This window comes from Bos indicus x Bos taurus, chromosome X (assembly GCF_003369695.1).
Source record: "Bos indicus x Bos taurus breed Angus x Brahman F1 hybrid chromosome X, Bos_hybrid_MaternalHap_v2.0, whole genome shotgun sequence".
Taxonomy (NCBI): domain Eukaryota; kingdom Metazoa; phylum Chordata; class Mammalia; order Artiodactyla; family Bovidae; genus Bos; species Bos indicus x Bos taurus.
This window is the reverse complement of record NC_040105.1, coordinates 110818627-110830879: the sequence shown is the minus strand read 5'-3', so window position 1 is coordinate 110830879 and position 12253 is coordinate 110818627.

Below are 12253 nucleotides of genomic sequence, written 5' to 3'. Positions count from 1 at the left end.
GTGCTCATGCTGCTCTGTTCCATAAGGATACATTGGGTCTATTGTGCTTTAATCTTTTTGACTGACTCCTTTTCCACCTCAGATTTTGATTTCACATGCTTGTTTAACTTTTGTACATCATCCTTTTCATTGTATTCCAAGGCATGCCAGTCAGCAGTGCTGATCTATATGTCCCTCCAACAGCTGTAACATGATTGCATGTGGTGCATATAGTATAGCAAATATTTCAAAGCCAACAAGAACGTCAAAGCCATCCCACCTTGAGAACTACTTTGACAAACCTTAACCTCACAGTGATTTTTATTCTATTCACAGTGTAACAGAGCAGAGTGACCACAGCCCTATGCAGTTAGCCATTGATGTGCTTCGTTTCAACCCACCCAGTTCCTAGGCAACAGGTGTTGCTCAGCCTTGCTTGGTGCCTCAGATGGCCCCATTCACAAGCATACAACTGTCAATGAGTGACCATTCATTGTTGTGCTCAGCTATTGATCAGCACCACAGTTGATTCTGCCCCCAGTTACTGTCAAGGAGGGACCATTGGGGAAGTGATTAAGTAAGGGTGGTGTGGTGGACATCAGCTGGGAAGTGAGGGAAGAGGCAGATTCAGGCGTTCTTTTGGAGGGCTTGGAGATCACCTAGCCTTGGGCCATTGGGTGAGCTGGAAGTCCCAGGAAATAGACTGGGTACTACCTCCTGTAGTGCTCCAGAGCCCTCACTAAGACCCTCCTGTAGCCTTGGCCCAGGCCTTGAGGAGCGGTGAACCTCTCCGACATCCCTGTTTTTGCACCCTATAGCAGTGGCCATCTTTCTGGGTCTCAGTCTCTGAGAACTGGTCTCCTCACTTGGACAGCCTGAGGAGAAAGGACCTATTGGGTTGGGTGCCTGGCTCCAATAAGGATGACTGGTGGGCAGAATGTGGGAACCTTGCCCTGATGGAGCTGCCAACTGAGATCTGTTTCTGCTTAACCAGGATGGGACATTTCAACGTGAGAGTTGAGCCTTGAGACTTTGCCCTCTCTTGTCAGGACAGAAAATAACATTCATCTGGTAGAGATGTATAGGAACATCATTACCTGACCATGACCTAACCTTTAAGCACAAAGGATGTGCCACCAAGAAGTCTGCAACAACTTACCACAACTCTCTGTAACATTTGCTTTTAAACATACTTACTGAAAACTTTCAGTAATTTGGGTTCTTAGGGCAAGATCCACCCACATCCTTGTATCAAATGTAATATATCTTTCCCTGTTCCAAACTCTAACATTTAGTTTTGATGGGCCTCATTCTGCATCAAACACATGGACTTGCAATTTTGATAACAACCATACTGTCAAAGGGCTGACTTGGCCTCTCTTATAAAATAGCAGAGACTGGCCAAGTGCTTACAGTCATCCATAACATACCCAGTGACTTGGCTTGGCTAAACTTTAGCCAAGTTTCTCTCCTCTGAACTTCAGCATTCCCCACGCTTAAGCAAGCGCTGAGTCAGACATTTCTGGCTCACTTAACAGCTCATTCTAAGAATCAGCTCACTACAGAAAGAAACACTTCCTGTCAAACTGTTCCATCATGCTGATTGTTCATCCATCCCCACTTCTTTCCCCATCTCTCTCTCTTTCCCTCACACACACACACACACACAAACTCACACAGACACACAGTTGCTGCTCACCCTGCTTATCTTCCATGTTAACGAAATATCTTTTCCTTTTCCATTTTGAGACACGTTAAGAACTTGTGTTCAAAGCATTCTCCCTATTGCAATCAGTTCATTTCATTTGTTCAGTTGTGTCCGACTCTGTGCAACCCCATGGACTGCAGTACACCAGGATTCCCTGTCCATCACCAACTCCCAGAGCTTGCTGAAACTCAAGTCCATTGAATCCCCAATGCCATCCAACCATCTTATCCTCTGTCATCCCCTTCTCCTCTGGCCTTCATTCCTTCTTAGCATCAGGATCTTTTCCAATGAGTCAGTTCTTTGCCTCAGGTGGACAAAGTACTGGAGTTGCAGCTTCAGCGTCAGTCCTTCTAGTGAATAATCAGGACTGATACCCCACATCCAAGGAGTGGTGGGTACATGGGCACAGGAAGGCCTAGAGGATCTACTCCATCTTCAAGGTCAGGAGTGGTGGCAGTGAGGAGATACCTCTCGTGCAAGGTAAGGAGAAGTGGCTGCACTTTGCTGGAGTAGCTGTGAAGAGATACCCCAAATCCAAGGTAAGAGAAACCCAAGTTAGATGGTAGGTGTTGCAAGAGGGCATCAGAGGGCAGACACACTGAAATGATAATTATAGAAATCTAGTCAATCTAATCACACTAGAACCACAGCCTTGTCTAACTCAATGAAACTAAGCCATGCCCTGAGGGGTCTCCCAAGTTGGGCGGGTCATGGTGGAGAGGTCTGACAGAATGTGGTCCACTGGTGAAGGGAATGGCAAACCACTTCAATATTCTTGCCTTGAGATACCCATGAACAGTATGAAAAAGTAAAATGATAGGATACTGAAAGTGGAACTCCCCAGTTCAGTAGGTGCCCAATATGCTACAGGAGATCAATGGAGAAATAACTCCAGAAAGAATAAAGGGATGGAACCAAAGCAAAAACAATTCCCAGTTGTGGATGTGACTGGTGACAGAAGAAAGGTACAATGCTATACAGAGCAATATTGCATGGGGACCTGGAATGTTAGGTCCATGAATCAAGGCAAATTGGAAGTGGTCAAACAGGAGATGGCAGGAGTGAACGTCAAAATTCTAGGCATCAGTGAACTAAAATGGACTGGAATGGGTGAATTTAACTCAGATGACCATTATATCTACTATTGTGGGCAGGAATCCCTTAGAAGAAATGGAGTAGCTATCATGGTCAACAAAAGACTCCAAAATGCAGTACTTGGATGCAGTCTCAAAAACGATAGAATGATCTCTGTTCGTTTCCAAGGCAAACCATTCAATATCACAGCAATCCAAGTCTATGCCCCAACCAGTAATGCTGAAGAAGCTGAAGTTGAACGGTTCTATGAAGACAGACAAGACCTTTTAGAACTAACACCCCAAAAAGATGTCCTTTTCATTATAGTGGACTGGAATGCAAAAGTAGGAAGTCAAGAAACTCCTTGAGTAACAGGAAAATTTTGCCCTGGAGTATGGAATGAAGCAGGGCAAAGGCTAAGAGAGCTTTGCCAAGAGAACGTACTGGTCATAGCAAACACCCTCTTCCAACAACACAAGAAAAGCCTCTACACATGGACATCACCAGATGGTCAACACCGAAATCAGAAAGATTATATTGTTTGCAGCCAAAGATGGAGAAGCTCTATACAGTCAGCCAAACAAGACTGGGAGCTGACTGTGGCTCAGATCATGAGCTCCTTATTGACAAATTCAGATTTAAATTGAAGAAAGTAGGGAAAACAACAACAAGCAACAATTAGAACTGGAAATGGAACAACAGACTGGTTCCAAGTAGGAAAAGGAGTACGTCAAGGCTGTACATTGTCACCCTGCTTATTTAACTTATATGCAGAGTGCATCATGAGAAACGCTGGGCTTGAGGAAGCACAAGCTGGAATCAAGATTGCCGGGAGAAATATCAATAAGCTCAGATATGCAGATGACACCACCGTTATGGCAGAAAGTGAAGAAGAACTAAAGAGCCTCTTGATGAAAGTGAAAGGAGAGAGTGAAAAAGTTGGCTTAAAGATCAACATTCAGAAAGCGAAGATCATGGCATCTGGTCCCATCACTTCATGGGAAATAGATGGGGAAACAATGGAAACTGTGGCTGAGTTTATTTTTCTGGGCTCCAAAATCACTGCAGATGGTGACTGCAGCCATGAAATTAAAGGAAGCTTACTCCGTGGAAGGAGAGTTATGACTAACCTAGACAGCATATTAAAAAGCAGAGTCTCTGTGGGAGAGGGAGAGGGTGGGGTGATTTGGGCAAACGGCATTGAAACATGTATAATATCACATATGAAATGAATTGCCAGTCCACGTTCGATGCATGATACAGGATGCTTGGGCGTGGTACACTGGGATGACCGAGAAGGATGGTATGGGGACGGAGGTGGGAGGGGGTTCAGGATGGGGAACACGTGTACACCTGTGGCAGATGCAGGTTGATATATGGCAAAACCAATACAATATTGTAAAGTGGTTAACTTCCCATCAAAATAATAAATTTATATTTAAAATAAAAAAATAAACAGCTGAGACATTACTTTGGCAACAAAGGTCTGTCTAGTCAAGGCTATGGTTTTTCCAGTGGTCATATATGGTTGTGAGAGTTGGACTATAAAAAAGCTGAGAGCCAAAGAATTGATGCTCTTGAACCATGGTGTTGGAGAAGACTCTTGAGAGTCCCTTGGACTGCAAGGAGATCCAACCAGTCCATCCTAAAGGATATCAGTCCTGAGTGTTCATTGGAAAGACTGATGTTGAAACTGAAACTCCAATAATTTGGTCACCTGATGCGAAGAGCTGACTCATTGGAAAAGACCCTGATGCTGGGAAATATTGAGGGCAGGAGGAGAAGGGGACGACAGAGGAAGAGATGGTTAGATGGCATCATCAACTCAATGGACATAGGTTTGGTTGGAGTCCACGAGTTGGTGATCGACAGCGAGGCCTGGTGTGCTGCGGTTCATGGTGTCACAAAGAATCAGACATGACTGACAGACTGAACTGACTTCCTCTCAGTCTTTCAGTGGAGACCAGTCCTTCTGTCTTCCCATTTTTCTCTGCCTCTCTGAATTTAAGTGCATAAATTATCTATTATGGAAGGGGTGATCTTGTGGCGGAGCATCACTGTACAGTCTGTACCATAGTCAGTGAGGGGTGGGGGTGGGGCTGGATTTGATGGACCACAAATCACATCTTTCCTAAGGGTGTGCCAGCACCTATGGCTGTGGTGCCAGGTCTGAAGCCAGATGTGAGGCAGAGACTTCCTTTTCCTCAGTGGCTTTCACTGTCCTATTGGGGGCAGGGTGGGATCGCAAGTTTCTGGAGCAGAAACCCTGAGTGTCAGGCCAGATCTGGCTGTGTTCCCTCAAGTATGCATGCTCCCCTCTCCCAGCACTGCAACCCTTGCCACAGAGGGACAAGAGAAGCATGTTCTGGTTAGAAAAATAACAAAAGGAGGAAATCTCCAGGCTGGCTGCTTACAGAGGTCCAGGCTACCTCCAACGTGCCATCTGTGCCATCACAATCAATAGCGTCTCCTGCCCTACTTAAACATACTTTCTGGTCTGAGACCTCTTGGACCCTCACAGCTGATCACTTCCCCCAGCTTCTGCTATCCCTGCCCTGTTGAAGAGGGGTGCTATTGGGCAGGTGAGGCCCTCATGGGCTCTGGGCACATACTGGGTCATCTGCTGTGACAGTCTGGCCTCCATTAGAGATCAGAACTTCTCCTGATATGCTGCCTATATAAGTGCCCTCCATGAGCATGGCCCCCGCTCTCCCACCCAGATCCCGCCCTGGGCCAGATGCACCTCTATTTCCCACATTCCAGCTGTCTGCCTGGTCATGGCACTCCCTGCTCCAGAGCAGATCGGCCACACAGAGTAAGCAGGGTGTGTGTAAGGGTGGGCAGTTGTTGGGAAAACAGGCATCCACAAATGCGGTCTCAATCTGTCCTCTTCATTGTGGCTTGGGAGCAAGCCCCTGAGCACATGCTCCTGGAGCATGGCGTCCAGACTTCCCACAGACCTCCTGTTAGTCCACATAGCCCTGCAATCATCTAAGGGTGTTTGTCTTCCCTTGTCAGACCCCAGGACTTGTGTGTCCAATATATGGCTCGAACCACTCACACCCAGGGCATATATCCAACCGTGTAATTTCCCTTATATTCTGAGTCCTCTCCCATGGGCACACGTCAGGACTTGAATCATCCTTTCCCTTCATACACTGTTCCTTTTGGATCTTTCTTTGAGAGTAAGTTTGGGAATCTATCTGCATTTTCCAATTAGTTCTTTGAGCTAATTGTTCTACATGTTGATGGATTCTTTTTATTTTTTTTTCATTCGAGTATATTCGATTTACCATATTGTGTTTCAGGTGTCCAGCAAAGTGATTCAGCTTTACATATACATGTATTTGGGCTTCCCACTTGGCTCAGTTGTTAAAGAATCACCCTGCAATGAAGGAGATTTGTGTTCAATCCCTGGGTTTGGAAGATATGCTCAGAGGGACATGATAAGCCACTCCAGTATTCTTGCCTGGAGAATTTCATGGACAGAGGAGCCTAGCAGGCTACAGTCCATAGGGTCACAAAGAGTAGGCACAGCTGAATCAACTGATTTTGCCAGGCACACATACATATATCTATTCCTTTACAAATTCTTTTTCCATTTATGTTGTTACAGGATTTCTAGCAGAGTTGCCTGTGATTTTGTAGTAAATCCTTGTTGGTTATCTATTTTATATATAGTGGTGTCTATATATATATGTTTTCCCCTACTCCCAATTTATACCCTCCCAAACTTGCCAATTGGTACCATCAGTTTGACTTCTATGTAGATGTGTTTTTGATGTTCTTTGGGGGAGGCAATTTAATCATTTGAAGTAGTCCTGCTTTTCTATTTTTGCTTTCGTAGCCTATGCTTTTTGTATTACATACATAGAATCACTTCTAAGACCAATGTTTACAACTTCTCCAGGATGTTATCTTCTAGTTGATTTATAGTTTCAGATCTTGCATTTAAATCTTTTATCAACCCTGAGTTTAGTTTTTTATGTGGTATAATGAAAGGGTCCAATTTCAATCTTTTGCATTCAGATTTCTAGTTGCCCACGTAGGTTAATTGAAGAGATGATGAGGTGAAATTTAATCATGATTATCTCAAGGCAAAATGAGTGACAATCCTATAGGGAATTCACTTGAGTGAGGGACTTGGCCAAGAACATGTAAAGTTTGGGGACTCCCACTTGATTCCCACAGATACGTGGATGTGATCCTGGGCAGATATGTTCTGACTCTATGCACATAGACTTGTTCTTGACCTTTGTCAAGCAAGAGAAGCCTCTGGGCCAGCAGTATTGTGCACTCATCATGAGTCCATGGGCACTGCTTTGGCTTTTGCATTTGATGTCATGAAAATGGGTGGTCTTAATACAAAGACATAGAGTTCCCCTTGACGACTGATAAAATAAGCTTCTCATTTAAGTTCCTTTAATTTCTGATCCACTGTCTAGTCTATAGTTTTTACTATATTTTCAAACAGATTCCTGGACATACTTGTCAGAAGAGAGTGATTCTCTCCCTTACAGTCTTAGATAATCCAACTTCTGATAATATTTTCTATCACCACACTGGATTTCTAATCCATTTACCTCTCTGGCATGCATTTCTGATAAGATACATGGTCAAAAATCTATTATACAGGCTGCATGTAATGAACTGCAAGTGATTAGAGATCGTGAAAATATTAATACTTAAGAGAATGATGAAGAACATTTCCTTGGGAGATGACCATTAGGCTGGCCTCAGTTGGTTGCTAGTTTCTGAGTCACAGAAGATAGGATGGACACAGGCATAGACGAAAGTAGAAGGTCTTAGGGAAATCATTGTATCAGTCAATAGAGGTTGTTATGGACACAGCTAGAGAGGTCAGTTGGAATCTATTCACAGGGAACCTATATAAGTGGAAGTATAAAGAGTTTCTCCTACTGTTTGTGAGTGCTAATGAGCAAACCACCCCCCCACCCATAAAACACAGCTTTTGCAATAGGACTTGACATGTCTGTATCACAATATATAGTCCATTTCCAGGAGAGCTACAAGCATCTGATATTGATTTATTGTTGTTGATCTACTTGGATATACCCTTTCTCAACTCATGACTTAGTGTTTATGTTTTTCTCTTTTAACCCTAAGTGTCTTTGGATCCCTTTTAAACTCTATGCATCCTCAATTCTCTCTGCAAGGTGGCAGTATATCCATGGATATTAAAATATATACCAGTGCTACTTTAGGGAAACAAGGCCCTCTAACATTCACTTTTGGTCCACCTAAGGACTTTTTTGATAGCTCAGTTGGGAAAGATTCTGCCTGCAAAGCTGGAAACATCAGTTCAATTCCTGGGTAGGGAAGCTCTGATGGAGAAGGGATAAGCTACCCACTCTAGCATTCTTTGGCTTCCCTTGTGGCTCAGCTGGTGAAGAATCTGCCTTCAATATGGGAGACCTGGGCTTGATCCCTGGGTTTGAAAGATCCCCTGGAGTAAGGAAAGGATACCCACTCCAGTATTCTGGCCTGGAGAATTCCATGGACTGTATAGTCCATGGGGTCACCAACAGTCGGACATGACTCAGCAACTTTCACTTTCAGCTCTTCAGTCCTAGCAATCTGTTACCTTCGCCTAACAGCAAGTATTTCAGTAAGTCCTGCAACAGGGCATAAAGTGTGATAGGGTTAAATGGTGATAATATATACAGATCTGGAATCACAGCACCCACGTATATGTAGACATAAGGTCTCTCTGTCCATACCATCCTGGTAGCTGCTTTAACTGACTAATTTTCAGGAGGCGGGGTTGATAGTTCTCCCACTTCCTTTGAAAGGACAACAAACCCAGGGTCTCCTTCACTCTTAATGATTTTAAAACACATTCAGTGACTGACTTTGAATCATCAACTGTGTCTCTCTGGAGTTAAAGTGCCAGAAAGATTTAACTAGAGAGGTGCAGTCCAGATAAAAGATACCATATCATTGACTTAAAATCTGAACTCAACTCTTTTGATGCTGATGGTGAAACTGTGTTTTAATTGTTTCTAAAATGTTTTCTGAAGACACATGGGATAGCTCTGGTAGAGACTCTGCCTTATATATCTCCATATTTGATTGACTACTCCTTGAAACTATTCAAACACTTCAAAACTAAAGTTAACACCAAATGAAATATTCTATACTCTTATTTTTAAACCACGAAAACTTGTAGAACTTGAACTAACAAAAGAGTTTATTGGGAAGAATATTTTATGACTGTAGTTATTCAGAAATACTAGGGGATGGTGATAAATATAAGACCAGCTTTTACACAGTCTTATATTAATACTTGTATCAAAAGTCTCTGTCCTGACTTCTCTGGCTCTTCAGTCGTTAGGACTCCATGCTTTCACTAGAAGGGGAACCGGTTCAATACCTGGTTAGGGAACTAAGATCCCACAAATTGCACGGTGCCCACCACCGAAGAGAATTATTTGTGTGTGGTGACCTTGTTTGTCATCTGCATCGGGATTGGGCCACCTCTACGGCCCTGCCCTTGAGAACACACTTTTCCCACCAATTTCTTAGGATAACAGTGGCCTAATTGATATTTGGTCTGATCCCTCCAAACATTATTTTAATCTCTGGGAGTGCTAATTGTGGGTTTTAGTTGTATCAGCATTTTGTGCCTCCTGAGTACCTTTAGCTGACAGCGTAGGCGAGTGATGCAAGAAAGCCCGTTATGACGTAAGTGGCCAGGATGTGATTTCTGCTTGCATCTCTTAAGGGAAGTATGACATTCACCATCCCCATGTGAAGCCCTCTTCCCATCTGGGTTCTGGCAATCTAGACCCTAATGTCATTCCACACCCCAAACAATCACAGTAAGACCACACTACTACTCCTTGCCGCTGGGATCAATTGTTAAGCAGGGTTATCCATCTTCAGTGCAGACTCTTGACTCAGTCCAGACCTCTACTCTCTGGCTAACTGGGGACATGAGGGTCTGTTCCGTAATCTCTTGGGACCCCACATCCCTCCCCACTCAGGTGCCCACCTCTTTTCTTCCTTCCCTGCCTTCCCATCAGAAAATTCACACACACACAAATATCATCTTTTTACCATTTGATGTTTATTTTAATCACAGCCATCAGTTTAGTATGTTAGTGTGAGAGACAGTCTTTTCCTGGTTGGCCATTTCTAAGAAAGCAGACCTCTGGAGACACAATTCTAAACTGTCTGCCCTTTTCTATTCAGTTACTGGCTCCCCAGGTTGTACTTCTCCACGGTCCCTCATTCTGGGGTGGCTGAGTCTATCTTCTCTTCTGATTCTGCCTCCTTCTTTGACTCTGCCTCATATTTTGGTACCCTGTTCGGCTGTGATTCATTTTCTTACGTGCACAGGTACAGAAAAAACAGTTTGGTTTTCTTCACCTTCTTCGACTAAGTGGCATATGATCGGATTTTCTTTCTCAAGGTTCCTTTTAGAGGTCTTCTGACTCTCATGGTCATATTTCGTGCCTTGAAAGACAAGAGAAGGGTATTAGTTTTGAGGAAAGAGTATACCAACTGAGGTGGAAGGGAGATTTCATGAAAAGGGATGTGGGCTGATGAGGGCATTTGTGGCAGGCAATGACAGTGTAGAGGTCTTGGGCAGCAAAGTCAATGGAGAATGTGGGGAACGTAGATGGAATCATGTTACCTTCACACTGCCTCTGTATCTCTGTGGACAAAGGGTCTTCTTTTGTCCTTTCAGCCTTGAAGCAAACCACATGGCAAGTCTTCTTGGCTACCGTGGCTTGCTGGTTACCTTAGTCATGATGATAACATGAAGTGGCCTAACCCAGAATCTCTGCCTCTGACCTCCCTATATATACCTTCTCAGGACAATGAGGAGCCACACCCTTCAATCTGATGGGTCAGCTAGACACTCCCCCAGCCAATGGTGGCTTTGGGGTCTTCGACATCACAATGTACCACTGTGCCCATCAACATGGGTTAGTAGGTGCTGTTGGAGGCCATGATACAACTTTCTCACCCCTGACACCTCTGTGTGTCTGATTCTGGGTAGTGGTGATTCAGGGGCATGGTGTTTCTCCTCATGACCCTCAGACTTTCCTTCAGTGCCCTTTATTCTTTGACTTATATGTCCCCCTTCAATACTCCTGGCTCTTCCATCCCTGTATGAACCTCTACCAAACACTTTTCACCCCATTTCAGCACCTCAGAGTCCTCAAGTCACTTCATCCTTCGACCACACTCTTCCTATTGGGGGTCCTTGAGGGGATTAAGGAACTTAAGAGCAAGCACTTAACATGGAAAAAGTAATTAAGAACAGGTTGGATGTTTTTCCTACCCCAATGAGATTTAGATACCCCAAGACTTGGTGAATCCTCAGTCTGTTGCCCCAAGGTCTATGCACCGTCTCCATAAGATTACACATCAGAGAAAAGAAAGTGTGAAATATCTCCTCCACAAATATTGTTGGGGACACTTCAACTGTCATATTGAGTGAGGAAACTCAACTTGCCCCATCTACCAGAAATACATTCCCGATTTAAAAAAAAAAAAAGTACGGTGCCCAAAGGCAAGAGTCAGATGACCATTGAACCACTGACTCTTGACTGAATCACTTCCTCAGTGGTCCCTCATTGACAGTTATCATCAGGTAGAGCCCACTGTGGAGCTGACCAATAGCTGAGCAGGAGAAGTACCAGTAGGTATCTCACTGATAGTTGGTCACTTATGGGCAAGGCCCAGGGATCAATGTCCAATTGCTGGGCAAGCCCTGTTGCTTCGTAACAGAATGTGGAGTAATAAGGCACATCAATGGCTACCTGCTAAGGGCTGTGCTCATTCTGCTCTGTTCCATAAGGATACGTTGGGTCCAGTGTGCTTTAATCTTTTTGACTGACTCCTTTCCCACCTCAGATTTTGATTTCACATGCTTGTTTAACTTTTGTACATCATTCTTTTCATTGTATTCCAAGGCATGCCAGTCAGCAGTGCTGATCTATATGCCCCTCCAACAGCTGCCACATGATCGCATGTGCTGCATATAGTATAGCTAATATTTCAAAGCCAACAAGAATGTCAAAGCCATCCCACCTTGAGAACTACTTTGACAAACCTTAACCTCACAGTGATTCTTATTCTATTCACAGTGAAACAGAGCAAAATGAGCACAGCCCTATGCAGTTAGCCATTGATGTGCTTCATTTCAACCTACCCTGTTCCTAGGCAACAGGTGTTGCTCAGCCTTGCTTGGTGCCTCAGATGGCCCCATTCACAAGCAGCCAACTGTCAATGAGTGACCATTCGTTGTCCTGCTCATCTATTGATCAGCACCACAGTGGGCCCTGCTCCCAGTTACTGTCAAGGAGTGACCATTGGGGAAGTGATTAAGTAAGGGTGGTGTGGTGGTCAACAGCTGGAAAGTGAGAGAAGAGGCAGATTTAGGCTTTTTTTTGGAGGGCCTGGAGATCACTCAGCCTTGGGCCAGTGGGTGAGCTGGAGATTCCAGGGAATAGACAG